Consider the following 13,243-nt stretch of genomic DNA (forward strand, 5'->3'; position numbering starts at 1 on the left):
TAACTACTACTATTACTACTACTATTACTTACTACTAACTACTACTACTACTACTACTATTACTTACTACTAACTACTACTATTACTACTACTATTACTTACTACTAACTAATACTATTACTACCACTATTACTACTGACGACTACTACTATTACTACTGACGACTACTACTATTACTAACTACTACTATTACTACTTACTACTACTATTACTTACTACTAACTACTACTATTACTACCACTATTACTACTGGCGACTACTACTACTTACTACTAACTACTACTATTACTACTTACTACTACTATTACTTACTACTAACTACTACTATTACTACTACTATTACTACTGACGACTACTACTACTTACTACTACTATTACTTACTACTAACTACTACTATTACTACCACTATTACTACTGGCGACTACTACTACTTACTACTAACTACTACTATTACTACTTACTACTACTATTACTTACTACTAACTACTACTATTACTACTACTATTACTACTGACGACTACTACTACTTACTACTACTATTACTACTGACAACTACTACTACTTACTACTACTATTACTACTGGCGACTACTACTACTACTATTACTTACTACTAACTACTACTATTACTACTACTATTACTTACTACTAACTACTACTATTACTACCACTATTACTACTGACGACGACTACTACTATTACTACCACTATTACTACTGACGACGACTACTACTATTACTACTACTATTACTACTGACGACTACTACTATTACTACTACTATTACTTACTACTAACTACTACTATTACTACTACTATTACTACTGACGACGACTACTACTATTACTACCACTATTACTACTGACGACGACTACTACTATTACTACCACTATTACTACTGACGACTACTACTATTACTACTACTATTACTTACTACTAACTACTACTATTACTACTACTATTACTACTGACGACTACTACTACTTACTACTACTATTACTTACTACTAACTACTACTATTACTACCACTATTACTACTGGCGACTACTACTACTTACTACTAACTACTACTATTACTACTTACTACTACTATTACTTACTACTAACTACTACTATTACTACTACTATTACTACTGACGACTACTACTACTTACTACTACTATTACTACTGACGACTACTACTACTTACTACTACTATTACTACTGGCGACTACTACTACTACTATTACTTACTACTAACTACTACTATTACTACTACTATTACTTACTACTAACTACTACTATTACTACCACTATTACTACTGACGACGACTACTACTATTACTACCACTATTACTACTGACGACGACTACTACTATTACTACCACTATTACTACTGACGACTACTACTATTACTACTACTATTACTTACTACTAACTACTACTATTACTACTACTATTACTACTGACGACGACTACTACTATTACTACCACTATTACTACTGACGACGACTACTATTACTACTGACGACTACTACTATTACTTACTACTACTATTACTACTGACGACGACTACTACTACTTACTACTACTATTACTACTGGCGACTACTACTACTACTATTACTTACTACTAACTACTACTATTACTACCACTATTACTACTGACGACTACTACTATTACTTACTACTAACTACTACTATTACTTACTACCACTATTACTACTTACTACTACTATTACTTACTACTAACTACTACTATTACTACCACTATTACTACTGACGACTACTACTATTACTTACTACTAACTACTACTATTACTACTACTATTACTTACTACTAACTACTACTATTACTACTACTATTACTACTGACGACTACTACTACTTACTACTACTATTACTACTGACGACTACTACTACTTACTACTACTATTACTACTGGCGACTACTACTACTACTATTACTTACTACTAACTACTACTATTACTACTGACGACTACTACTACTTACTACTACTATTACTACTGACGACTACTACTACTTACAACTACTATTACCACTGGCGACTACTACTACTACTATTACTTACTACTAACTACTACTATTACTACTACTATTACTTACTACTAACTACTACTATTACTACTACTATTACTACTGACGACGACTACTATTACTTACTACTAACTACTACTATTACTACTGACGACTACTACTACTACTATTACTTACTACTAACTACTACTATTACTACTACTATTACTACTGACGACGACTACTATTACTACTGACGACTACTACTATTACTTACTACTACTATTACTACTGACGACGACTACTACTACTTACTACTACTATTACTACTGGCGACTACTACTACTACTATTACTTACTACTAACTACTACTATTACTACCACTATTACTACTGACGACTACTACTATTACTTACTACTAACTACTACTATTACTTACTACCACTATTACTACTTACTACTACTATTACTTACTACTAACTACTACTATTACTACCACTATTACTACTGACGACTACTACTATTACTTACTACTAACTACTACTATTACTACTACTATTACTTACTACTAACTACTACTATTACTACTACTATTACTACTGACGACTACTACTACTTACTACTACTATTACTACTGACGACTACTACTACTTACTACTACTATTACTACTGACGACTACTACTACTTACTACTACTATTACTACTGACGACTACTACTACTTACTACTACTATTACTACTGGCGACTACTACTACTACTATTACTTACTACTAACTACTACTATTACTACTGACGACTACTACTACTTACTACTACTATTACTACTGACGACTACTACTACTTACTACTACTATTACTACTGGCGACTACTACTACTACTATTACTTACTACTAACTACTACTATTACTTACTACTAACTACTACTATTACTACTACTATTACTACTGACGATGACTACTATTACTTACTACTAACTACTACTATTACTACTGACGACTACTACTATTACTTACTACTAACTACTACTATTACTACTACTATTACTTACTACTAACTACTACTATTACTACCACTATTACTACTGACGACTACTACTATTACTACTGACGACTACTACTATTACTTACTACTAACTACTACTATTACTTACTACCACTATTACTACTTACTACTACTATTACTTACTACTAACTACTACTATTACTACCACTATTACTACTGACGACTACTACTATTACTTACTACTAACTACTACTATTACTTACTACCACTATTACTACTTACTACTACTATTACTTACTACTAACTACTACTATTACTACCACTATTACTACTGACGACTACTACTATTACTTACTACTAACTACTACTATTACTTACTACCACTATTACTACTTACTACTACTATTACTTACTACTAACTACCACTATTACTACCACTATTACTACTGACGACTACTACTATTACTTACTACTAACTACTACTATTACTACTAACTACTACTATTACTACTTACATTTACATTTATTCATTTAGCTGACGCTTTTATCCAAAGCGACTTACAATTGCTCTACATGTCAGAGGTCACACACCTCTGGAGCAACGAGGGGTCAAGTGTCTTGCTCAGGGACACAATGGTGGACGTGTCACAGTGGGAATCGAACCCACACCAAAGGCAGGCATCTTATCTATGCGCCATCTCCACCCCAACTTACTACTATTACTCACTACTACTATTACCTACTATTACTACTGACGACTACTACTACTAACTACTACTAACTACTACTACTACTAACTACTACTACTACTAACTACTACTACTCTCCCCCTATGGTCTCCCATCTTCCTGTGTCTCTCTCCACCTCTCCCTGTCTCACTCCCCCCGTCTCTCTCTCTTTCCCCCCTCCCTCTCCCAGTCTGTGTGGGTGTCTCTCTCTCCCCCTCCCTCTCCCACTCTCTCTCCCACCTCCCTCTCCCAGTCTGTGTGGGTGTCTCTCTCTCCCCCCTCCCTGTCTCGCTCTCTCTCCTCCTCCCGGTCTCCCCCCTCCCTGTCTCGCTCTCACTCCCCCTCCCTGTCTCGCTCTCTCTCCTCCTCCCGGTCTCCCCCCTCCCTGTCTCGCTCTCTCTCCCCCCTCCCTCTCCCAGTCTGTGTGGGTGTCTCTCTCTCTCTCAGTCGCTGCTTGGTTTCACCACCGGCAGCTCTGCAGAGGAGACACACTGAGGCGGCTGTAAATCCCGCACATTCCCGCAACATCTCATGTTATATAGTTATTTATTTCTGTTCTGAGGCCCTGGAGCTGAGGGGGATGGTGTCGCCTCCTGAAGCCGGATAATCAGACGCAGAGGCCGGCTGCGGGGAGAGCTGTTAGCTGGCTGGAGGTAAAGCCAGGGCTCCTCCTGGGTGAAGCTCGGACTGTACCGGGACGCTTGTGGATCTTCGGGACGTGTTTGGGGCTCCTTGGTTCCTCCCGGTCGTGGTTCGGGACTTTTCTGGCTTTGGGTGCGCTCGGTCCTTGATGCCCCGGAGGCCCGGAGAAGCTCAGACTGCGGAGCCCAGGAGCAGGGCTCGGACACCGGGGAAGTAGAGGAGGTAGGTCGGCTGTGGTGGAGGACAACATGTCTACCCTCCGTGTCTGCGGGTGATCGATACGGTTATAAGGTTTACTGAACGGGGACGTATCGATAATGAAAACACAGAGCGGGCAGGATCCACATGTTGGCGAACATTAGTGTTTTGTGTTGGAGGAAGAAGCTAACTGGTGGCTAACTGTTAGCCTCGTAGCATTCCATTGTCACAGCCCGGTTTGGGCTAGCTAGGCTAACAGGCTAGCCTCCTAACAACCATGAAAAAGCTAACGTATTTCTGACAGACGCGGTAAAGATAACGCGTTATTTAACGTTTGAACTCTCTCTGCGTGATGGTTTGAATTAAATAAAATAGTTTTTGTCAATACGTTTAAGCTGCTCGGCCACAGTGTGCTGTTGTCGTCTCGTTAGCGTGCTAATGCTAACAGCGGCGCTACCTACACAGCAAGGAAAAGCCAGGAGCTGTCTGTTAGCATGTTAGCATTGGCTGCTAGCTGATTGCAACACTACAAGGAATCTCAAAATGTCTCCTCTTCACTCTGTCATTTTGTCGGAGGTTTTCATGTCACGGGTCAAACGGAGACGCGAGCTCCGGGGACGACAAGTCGACTTATTAAGTATTAGGCACAACATTAATTAATACTGGGAGCGTGCGTGTGTGTCGTGCACGCTGCTCAGGGTGGGAGGGTGAAGGCCAGGAGTTCAGCTTAAACTCACTTTGGCACGTGTGTGTTTTAGTTTTAGAATATTATAACACATGAAGTGTAACCGGCTGTTTTATAACCAGGTAATAAACCTTCATGTTATCAATATGGCAGCAGGTGTTAATCCAGATTAAACAGATCAGACTGGACCCTGTTGCCCACATCAAAACCAACCACTCTGCTCTTCCTTTGGAACAGATAGTTTGTTAATTTTGTAAAAACTGAACTTTATTTAGGAGTTTGCACCATATGAGGACAAAATAGTCTTGGATAATAAACCCGAACAGGGTCACAACATTAGATAATAACTGCCATATTGCACATATTATGTGTTTCTTGTCAGTTTTCATACTATTTTAAAGTCTGTATATTTGTAGTTTTGGAAAGCTGCCATGTTTGTAGTTCTTCTGTAAATATAAGAAGTTAAAACCAAAGTTTACATCACCAAAACAGACAATTTCAGATCTAAAATTAACAATTAAATGAAGGAGTTTTGTTAATTATTCCACTGTAGGATCAACTGATGACCAGCTGCTCGGTCGTCCTTCATTAACATTATATATCTCAGTCCAAATAAAGCCTCTGACAGTGAATTAACAGGCTGCTCCAGGGTGTTTACTATAGAAACGTGTTTACTTCCCTTCCACTGCTGCAGAATAACTTGAAGTTGGCAGCTCATTATTGATCCCTGAAGTTTACATTATTTCTCCGTTTTGCTAACGTAAACTTTTTCTTTACCTTCTTTAGTTATTTTGCAGTAGAGGAAGGAAACTGCCTGTTAATACGCCCTCAGAAGCATTATTTGGCCTTGAACTACTTATATTTACAGAAGAACTACATGGTGGTGTTCCAAAACTACAAATATTTAGACTTTAAAATAGTATGAAAACTGACAAGAAACACATAATATGTGCAATATGGCAGTTATTATCTAATGTTGTGACCCTGTTCGGGTTTATTATCCAAGACTATTTTGTCCTCATATGGTGCAAACTCCTAAATAAAGTTCAGTTTTTACAAATTTACCACAAAGCAGGTCATGTGTACAACCTGAAGTTACCCTGCATTTGGTCCGATGGCAGTGAGTTCAGTTTGTGACGCCGGCCCACTCTTGTTGAGGCAGATACCAACATCTCTATTATCTGTTTAAGGTGTAACATCAGCGTTTGTGAACCCGTTACTGGTTTATTATTGCGTTGTGTCCTGATGTGGGACACACAGAAGCAGTAGACAGAAACAAAACAGCAAATAAAGGTGTAAAAACCAGCAGTGTTAGAGAGTAAACTAACTGGAAATTTAAATGAGTGCCAACACCTTCTGTAAACAGCAGCACCAACACAATCGCACGTTGAGATAAGAAACCTTCGACTCAGATGATTGACATCCTGAAACTTTCTCAAACAAAACCACAGCTATTATAAACAACAATGGACGGTGAAGTGAGAGCTTGATGTGAACATAAACATAATGACTTATTGATTGGTAAACTTCCTGATGCTGACAAACCCTCAGTGGCCTCTTTATTAGGAACACCTTTACAGTCGAATGCAGCTGCTAAACATGTGATATGACGTCCCGCCTTTGTTGACGCAGTCAGAGTTCATTAGTTGTTGTTGTTCTGGAAGTGATGCTAATGAGCTCTTGTTCGGCCTGTTTACACGACGGAGCAGAACTGGGCTGCCGGTGGACTGATATTAGATAAATATATTGATCCTTCCTGTAGCTGTGCTTATTCCTGCGGAGCTGCAGGAGTGTCCGACTGAAGAGACGACGTTGTCCCACCAGTGGTTCGTGAAGTTTTATCCATAATTTAGAGCAGTTTGAGCAACAGGATTAATTTTCCTGCTGTAGATGTTTTAACTCCTTTATATCCTGTTGACTAGTTTAACAGCTGTGTTTCCAGCTGAGCCAAGGTCTGTTTTAATATAGGGCTGTGCGATAAGACAAAAAATTCATATGCTGATACAGACTTTACATTTTAGTAAAATATCAGGAGTTCCTGTTACTGAGTTAATTCCAACAGTAACTCATGATACACGCACATCGCTGCTGGAATAATGTTGTGAGGCTCAGCGGTCTTCTCTCTTTGGTATGAGCTCCTCGTTGTCGTCTGCATGGTCTGGGTCCTCCTGCCCAGGATAATAAATCAGTAATGATAATTATCACAATATTATTTTCCTCAGTAACAATATAATAAATGTTCAGTATATCGTCAGTAAATATTTGCTTTATTTCATATGAATCACAAACAAATTAGTGCTTAATTTTTCTATTAAAAAAATTATTTTGTTGAGGAAAAGGGACCGAAAAAAAGATTTACTAATCATTTTTATTGAAAAGGACTTTATCATAATAGTTTTGAATGTTCTGTGTCAGACTTGTGAAGTGATCCGCTGTGTTTGTCACATTCTGACCACAAAGAAAAGTTGAAACAAATAATTAACCATCTGGTTTCTTCAATTTTCACTTAGGAGCAAGAATCAGAAAGAAAGACATAGTGATTTGACATATATCCTGATAATTATCGACATCTAATGATATGAAATGTGATAACATTTTTGGCCATATCGCCCAGCCCCACTCTCCTCCACGTCTGTTTATCCTCAATGCAAATTTCTTTTCTGAAACACCGACATATGTGGAAGAAGGGGTCGCGGTGAAGTTAGTTTCAAGTTGGATATTAATTTTAAAACTAGCTTCGCTGCGGTGCAAAGCGCCGTCCCCACGCGGAAATATTATAGTAAAGTGTTGAATTTGTGACACAATGAAATTAACAATGGAGCATAATTGAAAACGACTTTCTATCGTCAAACGATGGCCATATCGCACAGCCCTAATTTAATAATATATTGAGATTAAGATCTTTGAAGGAACACTTCATCCTTCAGACTGTCAGAAAAATGTAGTTACTTGAGTAATTGTACATTTAAGTTTCTTTAAAATATTTCCATCTGTGTTTAGATGTGAAACTTATACAAAATGTGAAACTGCTGAAAAACCTTTTCAACACAAACACAGTGTTTGCTCGTGTTGTAGTACTCGAGACCACTTTATGATGGTCTTGGTCTCGTCTCGGACTCGACCGCATTTGTACTCGATCTTGTCTCGGACATTGAGGACTCGGGTTTTTATTTCAAGTCCAGTCAAGACCATAACTCTTTTGGACTTTGGGAATATCAATAAAATGATTTTGCATTGTCTAAATAATTTGTTAACATCTAAACTTTGATTGGATGTAAAACGTATTGCTTCAAATGCAACCAATAACCCTAATTAAACATGTGTTCCCGTTAACGACTGTCCCCCCTCCCCGCTGTGGTCAGCGTGGAAAAGGAGTGTTGGATAAAGACACTGATGTTGATTTCAGCTCTTAGTGTTTTAATGGGAATGTGGATCTTTCAGATCAGTTTGAGAAGCACCTCTGATCTCGATCCACATTTTATTCTGTGTCGTGTAATGTGGGGAACTGGTCTTGGTCTCGTCTCGGTCTTGATAAACTCTTGTCCCGGCCTGGTCTCGGCGGTCTTGACTGTAACACAAGTCTTTCCAGCTGAACATTATTTCTGTCATCAGTTAATCTGCAGATCATTGTCAGAATCAGAAAAGCCTTAGTGATGCCTGAGGGGAAATGCTTGTGCACGCCAAGGCAGAAAGGAATAGAAATAATAATAGAAAGTTGGCAAGCAATAAAATTTGCATTATTAACAGAATTGTAATGATGAACAAAGTGAAAATAATTCACTCTCTAAAACAGAAAAAGACGTCTTGTCTTGTCAGACCGACAGTCTAAATTATATATATAAATAAATAAATAAATATAAATATATATACTAAAGTTCTGGGATTGTAGTTTTGACACCAGCCTGGTGAGCAGGTTAGTCAGAGACGGCACGTGCAGCCTGTCACATGACTCAGGTGTTATCAGCTGTTGAGATAAACGGCAGGTAAAAGCAGGGAGCGGCTGCAGGGGGAGGAGCCATCGGCTGCTCGAGTTGGTCGTTTTACCTGTTTGGTTGTTTGGATTGTCAGAGTGTCGTAGGAGAGAGGCACAGCTGTGGGTTCAAACCAAGCGGGAAGCTTCCCGTCTGCAACATGAAGCGAATGCTGAAGTCCCTGAAACCTGCATTCTATTGAAAGTCCAGCAGGGGGCGACTCTTCTGGTTGCAAAAAGAAGTCCGGCTCCATTAGAAATGATGGGAAAATGTTTCTACTTGTCAGCTGATTTATTCCCTCAGTAAACACTTTCCTGATGAGTTTCTGGTCTCAGTCGCTAGTTTCAAGTCTTCAACACAGCATGATGTTCATTTAGTAAATTATGGTCCCGTTTAGAGGAACAGAGACCAGGAAGCAGGGGAGGCTTCAGGGTGGGGTTATCTATGATTGACAAGTCGTTACCATGGTGACCTGTTAATCAGGCTAGAGTGACTCGTACCGTCTGCGCTGTGTAAATTTAACCAGTGCCGTTTAAAAAGCTTATTAAGAGTCGGCTGTTCACTTTCTCTGGTGAGCACATTTAGTTTAAGCCTGTTGTTCGCTGGACAAACTTATCAGCCTGTTAAAATGACCGTTAACGTGAGTTACAGATGCACCTAGCTAAGCTAGCTAGCTAGCTCCGCCGTAACGTCACTTCCGGGCACGTCCTAAACGGCAGTCCACAAACCAACGGGTCACCATGACTACGTCCACTTCTTATATACAGTCTGTGGTTCAAACGCTGCGTCTGTAATGATTTATCTCCAGTTAATGAAACCGAGAGCCAATCAAAAGCACAGAAGCGCTGGATTTATTCTCCTGCGATGAGACGCCTATACCTAAGGCGTGGTCTGCGTCTCTCTGCAGGTACACCGCCAAAACGCTACGCCTCGGGGGCTGTGACGCTCAAAAGAAAGGATTCGCCGTTTTTTACAGCCGCTTGTTTGGCCGCAAGTAAACTGAGCTTTCTAACTCGTAGTCGAGTCGAGCGAGGGAAAATGCGTGGAGTCAGAATGTTGGTGGTTAAAGTGTCGAAGTGGGCGGCTTCCTCATAAACGGTCACGTCAGGAGCATCTTCTTCCGAGGAACCTGTCGTTTCCAGTGAAACGCTGCTGACGCCGGTTTCCTTGTGGCGTGCAGCGTCTTCATGTGCAACACATCATCATATCAAACCACAGATAGTTTAGTTTTGACTCAGGTTTCATTCAGAGGAAACCCAAAAATCAGTCTGATGATAAGGATGATGATGCGTTTAATGACACGGTGGCGTTCTGGAAAGCTTGAATCTTTCGCTGAAGCTGCGAGTGTGAATGAATGAAGTGACCAGATCAGCTGTTTTTATTGATTACTGAAGTTAGTGAAGCACTTTTTATTCTTATTGATTGTTTCTGTTGAGAAAAACCAGCTGGCAGCGAATCCTCTCTATCAGAGGAGAGGAGGGGAGGAGGCGGGAGGGGAGGAGAGGGGAGGAGAGGAGGCAGGAGGGGAGGCGAGGAGGCAGGAGGGGAGAGGAGGCAGGAGAGGAGAGGGGAGGGGAGAGGAGGCAGGAGGGGAGGGGAGGAGGCAGGAGGGGAGGGGAGAGGAGGCAGGAGGGGAGGGGAGAGGAGGCAGGAGGGGAGGGGAGAGGAGGCAGGAGGGGAGGGGAGAGGAGGCAGGAGAGGAGGGGAGAGGAGGCAGGAGAGGAGGGGAGGAGGCAGGAGAGGGAGGGGAGAGGAGGCAGGAGGGGAGGAGAGGAGGCAGGAGGGGAGGGGAGAGGAGGCAGGAGAGGAGGGGAGAGGAGGCAGGAGGGGAGGGGAGGAGAGGAGGCAGGAGAGGAGGCAGGAGGGGAGGAGAGGAGGCAGGAGAGGAGGCAGGAGGGGAGGAGAGGAGGCAGGAGAGGAGGCAGGAGGGGAGGAGAGGAGGCAGGAGGGGAGGAGAGGAGGCAGGAGGGGAGAGGAGAGGAGGGGAGAGGAGAGGGGAGGGGAGAGGAGGCAGGAGAGGAGGGGAGGAGGCAGGAGGGGAGGGGAGAGGAGGCAGGAGGGGAGGGGAGAGGAGGCAGGAGAGGAGGGGAGAGGAGGCAGGAGAGGAGGGGAGAGGAGGCAGGAGGGGAGGAGAGGAGGCAGGAGAGGAGGGGAGGAGAGGAGGCAGGAGGGGAGGGGAGAGGAGGCAGGAGAGGAGGGGAGAGGAGGCAGGAGGGGAGGGGAGGAGAGGAGGCAGGAGAGGAGGCAGGAGGGGAGGGGAGGCAGGAGGGGAGGAGGGGGGAGGAGGCAGGAGGGGAGGGGAGGCAGGAGGGGAGGGGAGGCAGGAGGGGAGAGGAGGCAGGAGAGGAGGGGGAGAGGAGGCAGGAGGGGAGGGGAGGCAGGAGGGGAGAGGAGGGAGGGGAGGCAGGAGGGGAGAGGGGGGGAGAGGAGGCAGGAGGAGGGGAGAGGAGGAGAGGAGAGGAGGGAGGAAAGGAGAGGGGAGGAGAGGAGGCAGGAGAGGAGAGGAAGGATGAGAGGAGGAGAGGGGAGGAGGCAGGAGGAGAGGAGAGGAGAGGAGGCAGGAGAGGAGGCAGGAAAGGAGAGGGGAGGAGAGGAGGCAGGAGGAGAGGAGAGGAGGCAGGAGGGGAGGAGGAGGAGAGGAGAGGAGGCAGGAGGGAGGAGAGGGGAGGAGAGGAGAGGAGGGGGGAGGAGGAGGAGAGGAGGGGGGAGGAGAGGAGGGGGAGGAGGAGGAGAGGAGAGGAGGGAGGAGGAGGAGAGGAGAGGAGGCAGGAGGAGAGGAGAGGAGGCAGGAGGGGAGGAGAGGAGGCAGGAGGGGGGAGGGGGAGGAGAGGAGGCAGGAGGGGGGAGGAGGAGGAGAGGAGAGGAGGCAGGAGGGGAGGAGAGGAGGCAGGAGGGGAGGAGAGGAGGGAGGAGGGGAGGAGGCAGGAGGAGAGGAGGGAGGAGAGGAGGCAGGAAAGGAGAGGGGAGGAGAGGAGGCAGGAGAGGAGAGGAAGGATGAGAGGAGGAGAGGGGAGGAGGCAGGAGGAGAGGAGAGGAGAGGAAGGATGAGAGGAGGAGAGGAGAAGAGAGGAGGCAGGAGGGGGAGGAGAGGAGGCAGGAGAGGAGGCAGGAAAGGAGAGGGGAGGAGAGGAGGCAGGAGAGGAGAGGAAGGATGAGAGGAGGAGAGGGGAGGAGGCAGGAGGAGAGGGGAGGAGGCGGGAGGAGAGGAGAGGAAGGATGAGAGGAGGAGAGGAGAAGAGAGGAGGCAGGAGGGGAGGAGAGGAGGCAGGAAAGGAGAGGGGAGGAGAGGAGGCAGGAAAGGAGAGGGGAGGAGAGGAAGGATGAGAGGAGGAGAGGAGAAGAGAGGAGGCAGGAGGGGAGGAGAGGAGGCAGGAGAGGAGGCAGGAAAGGAGAGGGGAGGAGAGGAGGCAGGAGAGGAGAGGAAGGATGAGAGGAGGGGAGGAGAGGAGGCAGGAGGAGAGGAGAGGAAGGATGAGAGGAGGAGAGGGGAGGAGGCAGGAGGAGAGGGGAGGAAGGATGAGAGGAGGAGAGGAGAAGAGAGGAGGCAGGAGGGGAGGAGAGAGGCAGGAGAGGAGGCAGGAAAGGAGAGGGGAGGAGAGGAGGCAGGAAAGGAAAGGAGAGGAGGCAGGCACTTTGGCGTCCTGCAAGGCATTGTGGGTATTGTATTGTATTAATGATGAATGTAGCAGAAGACGCTGCGTTCTCTGTAAATCAGCACCAATCAGAATAAAGAGATCTGTGGTTTGTTTCTTAGAGCAACAAGGCAGATTTTATTTCACTTTGACTTTCTGCTTTTCAATTTCAGCCGCTGTTTTACAACTTTTGTCACATTCGTTAACGGTAAAAACCTCTGAATAAAGTTCACTGTAGATAATTAATCCTCCTCTGTGTCTCAATTCAATTCAAATTAGCTTTATTGGCATGAATGTGTAACAACCATATTGCCAAAGCATCAAACAAACTACATCAATCAACCCCGTCCATTATATTAAACAAGTCTCT

The 13,243-nt window shown here is 44.0% G+C and overlaps 2 protein-coding genes across 2 annotated transcripts in view; one reads left to right on the top strand and one right to left on the bottom strand.

The window, feature by feature from the left end:
* The window catches only part of LOC119891504 (scavenger receptor cysteine-rich type 1 protein M160-like), a 1,270,577-nt gene that overhangs the window by 248,477 nt on the left and 1,008,857 nt on the right, over nucleotides 1-13,243 (bottom strand). The gene's annotated exons all lie outside the window — the stretch shown is intronic.
* Nucleotides 4,178-13,243, top strand: part of LOC119891534 (zinc finger MIZ domain-containing protein 2-like) — a gene marked incomplete in the record, with an annotated part of 22,375 nt that continues 13,309 nt past the window's right edge. Inside the window, 1 exon segment of the mRNA XM_038703249.1 lies at nucleotides 4,178-4,609.

This window comes from Micropterus salmoides, unplaced genomic scaffold, assembly GCF_014851395.1.
Source record: "Micropterus salmoides isolate LMB-PRFRI ecotype aquatic unplaced genomic scaffold, ASM1485139v1 Ms_hic_scaffold_7, whole genome shotgun sequence".
Taxonomy (NCBI): Eukaryota; Metazoa; Chordata; class Actinopteri; order Centrarchiformes; family Centrarchidae; genus Micropterus; species Micropterus salmoides.